The sequence below is a fragment of the Dipteris shenzhenensis genome, chromosome 27 (genome assembly GCF_047967505.1).
Source record: "Dipteris shenzhenensis isolate YYH24624 ecotype China chromosome 27, Dip_SZ_1.0, whole genome shotgun sequence".
NCBI lineage: Eukaryota > Viridiplantae > Streptophyta > Polypodiopsida > Gleicheniales > Dipteridaceae > Dipteris > Dipteris shenzhenensis.
This window is the reverse complement of record NC_141622.1, coordinates 34,245,179-34,256,767: the sequence shown is the minus strand read 5'-3', so window position 1 is coordinate 34,256,767 and position 11,589 is coordinate 34,245,179. Positions and strand designations below refer to the sequence as shown.

The window sequence follows — 11,589 nt, the reverse complement described above, 5'->3', positions numbered from 1 at the left end:
AACAAGTTGTGGAGAAACAGTGGTAAAATTAAATTGTAGGATTGACAAGTGTATTAGAGACATTTTTAGAGATTCTTCGGGCACCAATTGTCCAGTTTGAGCAGAAGAGAGCTTGCTCTATGATCCTATGGGGATTTTCCTACAAGTTTTGTGGTTTTTATTTGGTGTTGTTGTATGATTTGCTGGATAGTGCCTTCTTGTTTCAGAGTTCTCACTTTTGTGGTTTCTGAGAGGTTGATGTATGCATATTCTCAAGTTTTATATGAAATGTGAGAGATCTTTGATGTTATGTTATAAAGGTAATTTCCAAACTGCTCTACCCATACTATTGAATAGCTTAAAGCCACATTAGTTGCAAAGAGCTATACCCAAAAAGTAGGGATCGATTATGATGATAAATTTGCAGAAATAACCAAACATGAAAGTATCATATTGATAGTGGCCTTGCCACTCATATGGCTGGCAAGGACTAAACCGAAATAGAGAGGCTTGAACCGACTAGACAAGCTTTCCTTGGCTCTACAAATCCCATCATCACTGCTTGTATCATGCCTCCTTTCTTGAACATGATGGGTCTTACAAAATACTCTCCCTGTGCACTTTAGCAATCTCCAAATTGAGCTCATAACAAACCATGTATGATGTTTATAACTTTGCATGGAGCAAAGAAATAATTCTCCACTAGGACACACAATCGTATACTTTGCTAGAGCACTGGAACCATGATCTTCCAATACCCTCTCTAGCAAGTTGTGAAATCCATCCTTTGATCACTATAGCATTATCCACATGTAGATGAAATAGAAAAGATTAATGATGCAAGTAAGCTACCCACAAAGCATACTTTTGAAACCAAAAAAGTGATGCCATTTAGCTCTCCAACCCATATGGATAGATGGCCTAAAAAAAACCAAGTGGTCATGCACCCAGTTCCATACCAAATTCCAATGCAGTAGCATTCCCAAGCTGCTAATATAGATGGCTACCATACAAAATGTGTACGCTTCAAAATAATTGATTGTGATCTTGTAGAGTACACTTAATTGCTATATTTGAAGGGCAAGACAATATAGGGGAGCAACAAGATAGGTGGAGCTTATCATGATGAAAGAGATAAAATTGAAATGCTTTCGTGACTATATGTTTGTGTAAAATGGACTTTAGAAAAGCTCATATGAATATGCCTTGAGTAAAGAGGTACGAAAGGGGAGACTATGGTAGGCATGCATTTAAGAAAATGCATAAATGTGGGCTTCACACTCTTGTGTGGGGAAGAGAGGGGGGGAACAATGAAAAGTGTTATCATTGTAGGTATGTCTTTTAATATGTGCAAAATATGTCTAGCATAACAAATGACTTTATCATTACCAGTATCATGCCTCCAATCCTTAAGTCAATGGGCCTTTCGAAATGCTCTCCTTCCTTACTATAGCAATCTCTGTAGTGCACTCACAAAAAACCATGTACAACGTTTAGACCCTTGCATGGAACATATAAGTGATTCTCTATCAAGACATGTATTTGCATACCTTCGCTAGAGTGTTGAGAACCTTCATCATCCGTGCCCTCTCTAGCAAGTTGTGAAATTCATTCTTCAATCACTGTAATGTCAGCCATTAGTAGATGCCACACACATTGGAACATAAAGGATTTATGATGCAATTAAGCTACCCACAAATCATGCTTTTGAAACCAAAAAAGAAAAGAAAGTTGTTTTAGGTGTCCAAACATGCACAAGAAGCTCGCAAAGCGGCCAAAAGAAGAAGAAGATGATGATGAAGAAGAAAATCAATGCAAAACCAAGTAGCGCTGCATTCCATTCCACACCATCGTTCGATTTATCAACATTCCCAAGCTATTGACATGGATGGCTTCCATAAAAAAATGTCAGTGCTTCAAAATAACAGATTTTATTCTTGTAGAGTGCACGTAATTGCTTTATTTGTAGGGCAAGAAAATACAAGGGAGAAATAAGATAGGTGGAGCTCGTTATCATTATGAAAAAGGCAAAAGTGGCCTTGTGGCTATAAGTTGTGTACAATGGACTTTAGAAAAAGCTCCTTTGAATATGCCTTGAGTAAAGAGGTTTGAAAAGTAAGACTTTGGTATGCATGCACTTAAGGAAATGCATAAATACATGGGAAGAGTTGAAAAGTGTTATTGTGGTAGGTATGTCTTTAGTATGCATAATATATCTAGCATAAAAATAGAGTTCACCCTCTTATTCTAGGTCTAGTAAGGGATGTAATGTTACATAAATGAGAGAGAGAGAGAGGGGGTGGGGGGTGGGTTGAGGGATGGAGGGGGTTGTTATACGTGTCAAGGTGAGCTAAAGTAAAGCACCTTTGGATTTATGTCTTTAGAAAGCATCGCCTCTTTTGTGCATGGGTAACCTTTTGGTGGGGGGAGCCATATGACATTGTTATGTTGAGACGATGAGGGAAGACTTGAATTTTTAAAGCTAGGGAAATGGTAATGGGTGTGCCCATGTTTGTGGTGAAGAGAAGGATGACTAGTGACATACAAGTAGAAGTAAGAACCCCGTGTCCATTGTTTAACCTTAGACTTATTCTTTCTAAGTGCTTCCATGACATTGTATAAAATTCTTAACAAGAAGCTATGCATTCTCATCGTGCCAAGATTAAGTTGAACCTTATTCCTTATCTTATATATTTAAGCTTAGACTTCTTCTTTCTAAGTGCTTTATGACATTGTATACAATTCTTAACAATAATCTACGCACTCGCACAGTGCGAAGATTAAGTTGAATATGTATTCCTTATCTTATATATTTCAAAGTGTATAACTCTTTGGAGAAAGTTCTTAAGGTATTATTTAAAGGGAGGTATGTTTGCAAGGAGTACTTATAAAACATGGGAGTAAGAGATTTAAAACTAAGGAGACCCATTGAGACCTTGATAGACATGTAAAGTGAGGAGACCCATTGATGAGAGAGATGTAACGTAAGGGTTGATTCAAATGGGGCGAACGCAAAAGGGGCATTGATTGATGTAGTGCAAGACCATTCGAGCTAGGATATGTCCGACAGAAGGAGATTGATGTGGTGCAAGACCATTCAAGCTAGCACACGTCCACCGGGGTAAAAGGAGAGTTTGTCCAAATGCCCCCCTTGTCCACGCACAGGTCAAGAGACGAGTGATTGATTACAACATTTGAACATCCCACAGCGAGGCGGCAATGCGCGTAGAGCGGGAGGGGTTGGGTGGTGGATGGTGTGAAGCGAGGGGAGGATGGAGAGAGAGAGAGAGAGGAAGTGTAGGGATGTGGTATGATATTGTATTGTATATACACAATGCAATACACAAATCACAATATGGTATTGAAGATAAAAAATACACAAATGAGAAGAAGGAAGAATAAAATAAGGAAAAGTGACCAATGTGCACCTACAAAAAAGGGGGGGGGGTAGATTTGGGTGCTTGGTGGTAATTGGTCAACGAAGGCAATGGCTGAATGCTGTTATATTCCTTGCTTCCCTCTAAAGTTCAAGGTTATCTTCTCTTCGTTTCAACTGACTAGTGGTTTGCTTCCACTCCTCGCACAATCCTCCGCATTCTCATTCATAGCTCACCTCGCTCTCATGCTTGCATCGGATCACCCGCTTCTCAGATTCGGCTTCTTGCCTTCCTCCTTTTGCTTTCGTACCTCCTCCACAACAATAGCCAGCATTTTCGCTTTCCTTTTTAACCATCCCTACCGCTTTGCTTCTTACCCCCCATCCCTCTTGCCTCACTGAGCCAACAGCCATCACCATCGCTCCTCTTGTCGCTCACGTTACCCTTCTTCACTGCAATTTCTCTTTTGTGCTCCCTCGCTTTTGTCGCATTGCCTCGCTTTCGTCGCATTGCCTCGCTTTCGTCGCATTATCCACATTTAGCGACTTCTTACGCCGCAGCAGGAATGCCAAACCTTTTTCACATGGGATGGGAAGCTCCAGTTCAGTAGCGCAGAGCCTTGGCATTTTGTACCGCAGCAGTCGTCGGTGCGAGAGCAGAGGGCAGGTTGGTTCTCCAGATGGCTTTCGCATTTGACAGAAAAAGTACTTTCTCTCAAACTGACTAGAGTGAACTCTCACTCGTTTGATAGAATTGTGGTTCGTAGCGACGGTCAGGCTGTGTCTTAACATTGTGTCCCTTCATGCCCTTACAACCAAAAGTCATCTGCAGTGCTCACTCAACTAGAAACAAATTGTGCCACGACCTCTGGAAGCTAAATACATAGAAACCTATTTAGAAATTTATGGGAGACCAAGATATGTGCGAGGGTGTTTCCTAGTGCAAGTACGTACGTACAAGCTCCCAAAAAAACGCGTCCTTTCGAATGTTGATTGGTATTCGATATTCCTATGTTCGTCTTCTCCAACTGCAAAGCTCTACACCAATTAAGTGGCGTCTCTGGAATCAAAGAAAGAATGACAAATTAAGTGCTTCTCCAAAAAAGCTTTTCTGCATCCATGCCAGTTCTTTGCTCTGATTTTCTTCCAAGAGAATGTGTTGATCGGCTCTCTTGTTGATCAGGTAGTACTTATCCATAAAACTCAGTTCCAGTTATTTCCTGAAACATTACTGTGTGTGTCCATGTGCGAGCTACCATGTTACATATTTTTGGTCATACACAAACGAACTATGATAATGAAAATGGAATGGCCATCTTTCAAAGACCGTAAGGGTCTATAAGACCAACATAGAAGCTGGTTGAGTATAACATGCAAGAGATCCCATAATTGTAGATGGCAGCTTACTCATGGGAACTTTAGTGTTCGTAGCTACTGAGCCCTCTACTCCTCCTTCGTTCCTTCCCTCTCTTTCCTTTCCTTCTCTCTCTCTTGCTCTCTCTTTCTTTCGCTTAAAAAACTCTCAAATTTTAAGATCGGATAGACACATACATTAACATAAATTGGGACTATGTGACTAGATCCTGCTGCTCACGGAAGATTTGCAGAACAAATTGAAGGAATTGAAGGACAACTGCTGGCTTCTTAGATTATAAGTAGTGTGGTATGAATACACCTTGGGGCACTTTTCACTCCAATTAGGAGGGTTTTTCCCTGGGGTTAGTATTAGGATTAGTTTCCTTTGTAGGGGATATATTCTTGACTTTTGCTATTCTTTGTAACACAAGTCTTGCATTCTCAATACAACTCCATAGTTTGGTGTCCTCCTCCCATCCCAAAATCTGACATTTGATGTCAAAGCCTTACTCCTCTACTAGCTCAAGTTAGTCATGCCTCAAGATTTGTCTTCCAATAAAGATCTTCCTTCCTCTTATAGCTCAACCTAGTTTTGCCTCCGTTGAATGTCTTCAATAAACCTCATAAACAGAAAAACGCTTGACGGGAAAAGACAAGAGCCAGCTTGACGTGTAGTGACGTAAGGATGGAAGTGGCTTTTGGTTGTTGAAGCAACCATTCATTTGGGTTCGGAAGCAATACATAAACAAAGAGCTTCGTCTGGGTTCGGGATAAAATACATAAACAAAGACACACTGTCCACATCAGTTCAGGGCAGTTTCAATCTTATGAGTGACTATCGTGAGATGGAAACTGCACTATGTTGTGTTTTTAGTGGATGAGTTTGGCAATGTTCCTGGATTCATCTAGGTATACATTGTCCACATTAGTTCAGGGCCGGGTTTGGAAGAAATACACAAACAAAGAGCCACGACCTGCCTCAGTTCAGTGCCGCATTCAGGATAAAATACGTAAACAAAGAGCCACCATCTACCTCAGTTCTTCGTTGTGTTTGTTCTGTTCATCCTGGAACTTGTATGCGGCTTGTAAAATGGTTTGTTGCCTTCAACTCACACTCTTGAACAGTTGGAATGGCTGTGAATGCATATGCAGGCCTGACATAAGTGCATATTGGTCAGGGATTGATAAAAAATGTTTACTATGAATTATGATAGATCATACAATCAGTGTTGCAAATATCTTGGATGCGGAATCACACACGGGAGCTTGTTGCCAAGAATTGCATCCTTGCTTTTTATGTGTGGTATATTGTTGAAGGGAAAGAAAAGGGACACACCGAATGAATCAAGGATTGTTCCAGGGAAGCAGCATTTAGTTTCACAAATTCAAAGCAGTACCACCACTACAAAAACCTGAAAAATGCTAAAGGGCTTGTATGCAACAAAGAATACTTCAAGAATATCAGCCTTTTTCAAGGCTGATGTATCTTGAAATAGGTAGTGATTGAATTGCTCTAGGATAAAAGAGACGAAAAATGAGCAAGCTTAGTTGGAAGAGAAGCTCTAGTGTGAATTTGGTTCAGATAGTTATTAATGGGTTGAGTCACGCTTGTGAACAATATACTTCAAGTCTTGCTCCAAGAGAGCTAATCTTGAAGAAGTGATTGGATATCTTCTTTAAGATGAGAACAAGAATGTATAAGTTCTCAAGTGGAAAGAGGCGATGAAGACAGGGCATTTGTTGTAAAAGGTAAAAGTCCAATGCAGTCACAAAAAGTGATGGAAAGAAGAGAGAGGGACCATGCTTCTATTGTGGAATGTAAGGTTCTAGGGTTTCAGAATATTGGAAAACAAAAACCTGATATGGGTGAAGGTACTTTTGCAGGAAAAGGCAGAGGAAGAAATGCACCTGTAGGAGAGGTAGAGGCAGAGGCAGAGGCAGAGGCAGAGGCATAGGCATAGGCAGGTGAGGAAATTCATGGTCGTCTCCTAAAGATGAAAATGATTTAGAATATGTATTGCAATTGCTTGTTGCGCAGACTATAGCTTTGGGACATGGAAAATTTGTGCCTGATGACGACATAAGTGTTGCTTTGCTTGCTAAGTATGTCTTCCTTTTGTTTTTCATAAAAGTTTTTGTTTACCTGTTTTTTCTTCTCTTTCATTTTCTCTTTTATTTTCTTTGTAGATTTTTGATCTTTAGAACAACAAAAATTCTAAATTTGTATGATTGGACTTATTCTAGTCTTACAAAGGTATATAAGTTTTCTTCACATATTAATTCATGGCTAGATGATTCTGGAGCCTCATGCCATATTATACCCAGGAATGGCAGGTTCACTCATTTGAATACAGATATTCCTATGGATGACCCATCCGAGACAAGCAACAGAATATGGAGGTCATTGCAAAAGGTGTGAGACTGTATACAACCATTTGGACAGCAAATGCAAGTGTCTCTGAGAATCATGATAAACGTAAAAAGTCAAAAGGTATGTCAGCCAAATTTTATGAAAAGCAACAGAGAGATGAACTTCATAAGTGTCAAGCATAGAGAGCTAAGGCTTGCTAGAACTGTTGCATACAGTTATTGTGGGACCTTCTGAGGTCAACTCTTTGGTTGGAGCACATGATTTTTGTAAAAAATGTGGCTTTAAAAGACAACATATACCGATCACTCCATTGTGAACTAGGCATTGTCTGAAGCCACTTAAGGGCTTGGTGATCTTTCTTGACCGTGAGAAGTCCTTTTGTAGAGGAAAGGCTTCCAATGTTTTAATGCCTTGATGACACCAAATAGCTCTCTATTGTAAACTGAATAGTGCTTTTTGGCATCGTTGAGCTTCCTCTTGTAATATGCCACGGGCCTATCCTCCTGCTATAAAACTGCCCCGATGGCGGCATTGCCAAGTCTGTGATTATCAGAAATGGGATCATCCCAAGAGGCAATCTTCATAACTAGTGCTGTTGTGGCCAACCGGAACTTTCTGTCTGCATGTCTTTACCGCCTTTAATAAATCTGTAAGAGGGGCTGCGTGGGTTGAGAATCCATCCATGTGTGAGTTGTAGGCTTGACACAATCCCACAAAGGATCGGATCTTGAGCTGTCATGGGGACAGCGCAACTGGTGATAGCTTGAATCTTCTCTAGATCTTGAGCTGTCGTGGGGACAGCCCAACTGGTGATAGCTTGAATCTTCTCTAGATCTAATCGGATTCCTTGAGCACTAATGATGTATCCACGATACTGGATTTTCAGCAACCCAAACTCACTTTTCTTTGCATTGAGATATAGCTAGTTCTCGCGCAATAACTGTAGGGCACATCACACATCTTTATTGTGCTGCTCTGCCGTAGCGGAAAATAGAAGGATATCATTGAGAAAAATGAACAGGCACTTCCCAATATAATTTGTAAATACTTGAGACATCATCTTGTTGAATGTTGGTGGTGTATTCTTCAGACCAAATGGCATGACGACAAACTCGTAATGAGCTTGCTCTGTCCGGAAAGCCGTCTTTGGGATGCCAGCTTCAAAAATCCGGACTTGGTAGTAGCAACTCTTGAGATCGATTTTAGATAAAAAATTTGCACCATTGAATCTTTCCAAGATATACTCAATGCAGGGCATAGGGAACTTGTTATTGACTGTAAGCTTGTTGAGTGCTTAGTAGTCCACACATAATCCTTCAGACTTATCCTTCTTTGTCACAACTGAGACAACTGCTGCTCTAACTCACCCTCTATAAAATAAACCCTGTGCGCAATAACTGAGACAACTGCTGCTCTAACTCACCCTCTATAGACTTGGAAAGTAAGTAAAGGAAACTTACTTGGAGGTGTGGAGTCCGAAAGCAGATCGATGTGATGGTCTTCCGGTCCGGTTGGGAGGTGGCTGGGGTGGCAGATCATCCTGAAGCATGATGTCTTGGAACTTTTGGAGTAGATCCACCATGACTTGTGTTAGAAAATACCCAACAGAGGGTACACGCAGCGGAAATAATGCCCAGGAGCACACAGTGTGCGGTGTGGGTGTGGAATCACAAACTTCTTTACTTATGTGCATTCAATAGGTGTGCCGACTCATCAATAGACAATGAACCAAACTAGATAGAGAAACCACCAAATAATATATTTCCGTCCACAACTATGGACACAATACAAGAGTGACAGATCTAGAGTCCCACCAATAGTGTGGTCCTCTGATCTTACCACAAAGTCCTTCTCCTATCTGCTGGGACTAGAGTCCGCGTGCTCCACCTCGAGCGTAAGTAAACTTTCTGTCTAGAATGATCCACTCCACCTTGCTGTCTGGAAACCAGCCTAGGTGGGCAGCCTCCTGGCTAAGTCTGCAGCCCTGGTAGCACCTCTCTATCCTCCTGAATGTAGGTCCAGAGGGTGGCTGCCTGCTGCTCCTTTCTGCTCTGGATCTGCTGCTGAAAGTGATGATGAAATGAGGCCTGAATGGCCTCCTTATATAGGCCCCAAGGGGGGGCTGATAAAAACCGACCAGCCTGGTACAGACTGGCCGACCAGACTGGCCGACCAGTCTGTGGCTGGTCCAGCCCTATAAGGCACACAAACCAGGGCTTTCTGGCCCAAACTTCCAGGGCCCTTTGGCCCTCCTTTCAAGGCATATCTCCAGCCTATAAAAGGCCTGTTTCCTGCCCAGTGACAGCCACTTTTCCTGCTGCAGATCTGGGCCTGCACTCCCTGCAATGTCTGTGCCTCTCCCAGGCCCTCTTCCCAGCCACGTGTCCTGCGCCGTACGGGTTCCTTGTGCTGGCTACTGCTTCGCCTTTTGCTACTGCAGATCCATCCTAGCTCCAGGTACCCACCATCTCTTTGATTCTTGCCCACATGGCATCCAATCAGATGCCCATGTGACAGACACTCAAACCCTAGGTTCACCCCCCCCATGCTCTCCTCATTTGGGGGCTTACAGATGGGGAGGTGACCTTTCCAACACCCCCTCTCACCGACACATCTCGGCCCAATGCCAACACGTCGATGAAAATGCTCCAGTAACTCCCTGGTCGTAGTCCTTTGGAACCTTTCGATGTCGAAATCTTTTTCTGACTTTTCATCCAGTGGCTCCTGCTCCACCAGGTCTGGTTCTGCTTCCGCACACCATCCTGGTACACAGGTCCATCTCTGGTAGCACCTCCTGGTACCACCTCCTTCAGTCACATTCCCGCCTCTGAACTCGAGCAACCCAGCCGTCACGATCTTTCAGTCGTCCCCCTCATATTGAGTGAACAACCTGGAGTCTTCCAGGCACCATGCTCTGAGGGTCTGTTTCAACCCGTCCTTCCTTTGGCAAGGTTTGCAACCGATGAATATTTCCAGATAACCTGGACCATGAACTCTCGCTGAGTTCTCAAGCAGGTACTCTTTTGGCTTCAGTACTCTTTGTCCACCACCTTCTAGCAATTTGCGTCCGAGATTTGAAGAAGCACCAATACTTCCCCTTCTGCCTTCGAAGAAGGCCAATTCCTTCCAATCTCTTATCACCTGAGACAAATGAAGAGCAGAATCTCTCCACAGCATGCTATAAAGGCTCAAATGCAGAATATCAAATACATACCAGACTGTTGTACTGCCTGAATGTTCGCTCTGAAAGCAAACCCTGTACCTCAATGAGGCACCCGCCAAGATCTTGTGTAATCGTGTACTGTCCCCTTGTGAAGTCCAGCATCCATCTGACCATGAGACCCTAGGGCTTTCCATGGAATCCACCCTCGTGTCAGTGTCAACAGCTACACACCTGTAAGGTACCAAGCGCTCCATACTGTCCTTCACCTTCACAAAGGCATCTGACTCCTCGTCGACCCACATCTCTATGTCAGACATCCTTACTGTGACTTCTGGATCAACATACCTGACCTCGGTAACACTCGGTGATGTCACCAGGAACAATTCTTCGATTACCACATTAGCTTTGGCCTTTCCCTCTGAATCTGGGTCAGACTCCTGTTTGTTTTTCAGATCCGCCTTTTTCTTTCTGCAGTCCTTTGCAAAATGTCCGGGCGTATCACAATAGAAACACTTCTTCTTGTGCTTCCTCTTCGAAGTCCCCTCATCGTCAGAGTCGTCTTTATTGGACTTGCCACCGTTAGGCTTGCCCTTTCCTTTACCTGCGGAATCCTTCACCAGCATCGACTTGTCGTCTTTGTCCTCGTTGTAGAGCTTCTCCCGAGCTTCCTCCTGTAGCAGTAAGGGACACAACTCCTCAAATGTCAGAGGTTTGGTCCTCTGTCCTGCTGTCACAGCTGTAACAAAGCTCTTGAAACTCCGAGGCAATCTCCTCGGTACCATCAAGGCTAGATGGCATGAGTCCGTCTTCTGACCAATCGCTGCTAACTGATCCCGCACCACCTTGACCTTCGTCAGATGATCATGCACCGTATCGCCTTCTTCCATATCAAGATTGTAGAGTTGATGCTGAAGAAGCACGATCCGGGAGGTATTATTTGTCTCGTATAGATCCTTCAGGGTGGCCCACGCCTCTACTGACGTCTCGGCCAGCTGGATATGCGGAAGAACAGAGTCCGCCGTAGTCCCTATTATTATTGCCAGGGCATGGGCATCTCTTTCTTCCCAAGCTTCAAGCTCTTCTCTGTCTACTGCCATGAGTACCTTCCCTTTACTGTCCACCATGTCTGCCGGCTTCGACTCCTCTCCCGTGGTCAGCTTCCACAACTTCCGAGCCACTAAATGACTCCGGATCTTCACTTTCCAGATCGGGTAATTAGTCCCGTCTAGGTTCCCGGACTCTCCAAAGTTAGGGATAGTGAAAGAGAGAAAACTGGAGGAGGAGGAAGGGATAGCAGGGGCTGAAGAGGCTGTCGACATCTCTGTTGTATATACCACACAGAAA

General features: G+C 43.1%; 1 protein-coding gene across 4 annotated transcripts in view; it reads left to right on the top strand.

The window, feature by feature from the left end:
* Positions 1–3,544: 3,544 nt before the first annotated feature.
* LOC147884197 (putative phospholipid-transporting ATPase 12) overlaps positions 3,545–11,589 on the top strand; it is a 78,368-nt gene continuing 70,323 nt past the window's right edge. For 3 of the 4 annotated variants that reach the window (XM_087398259.1, XM_087398257.1, XM_087398261.1), the window contains exon 1: positions 3,545–4,022. The gene's annotated coding sequence lies outside the window, so the exon portion shown is untranslated. Of the gene's footprint in view, positions 4,027–11,589 lie in introns of all 4 variants that reach the window. The other variant, XM_087398258.1, reaches the window with a different exon arrangement.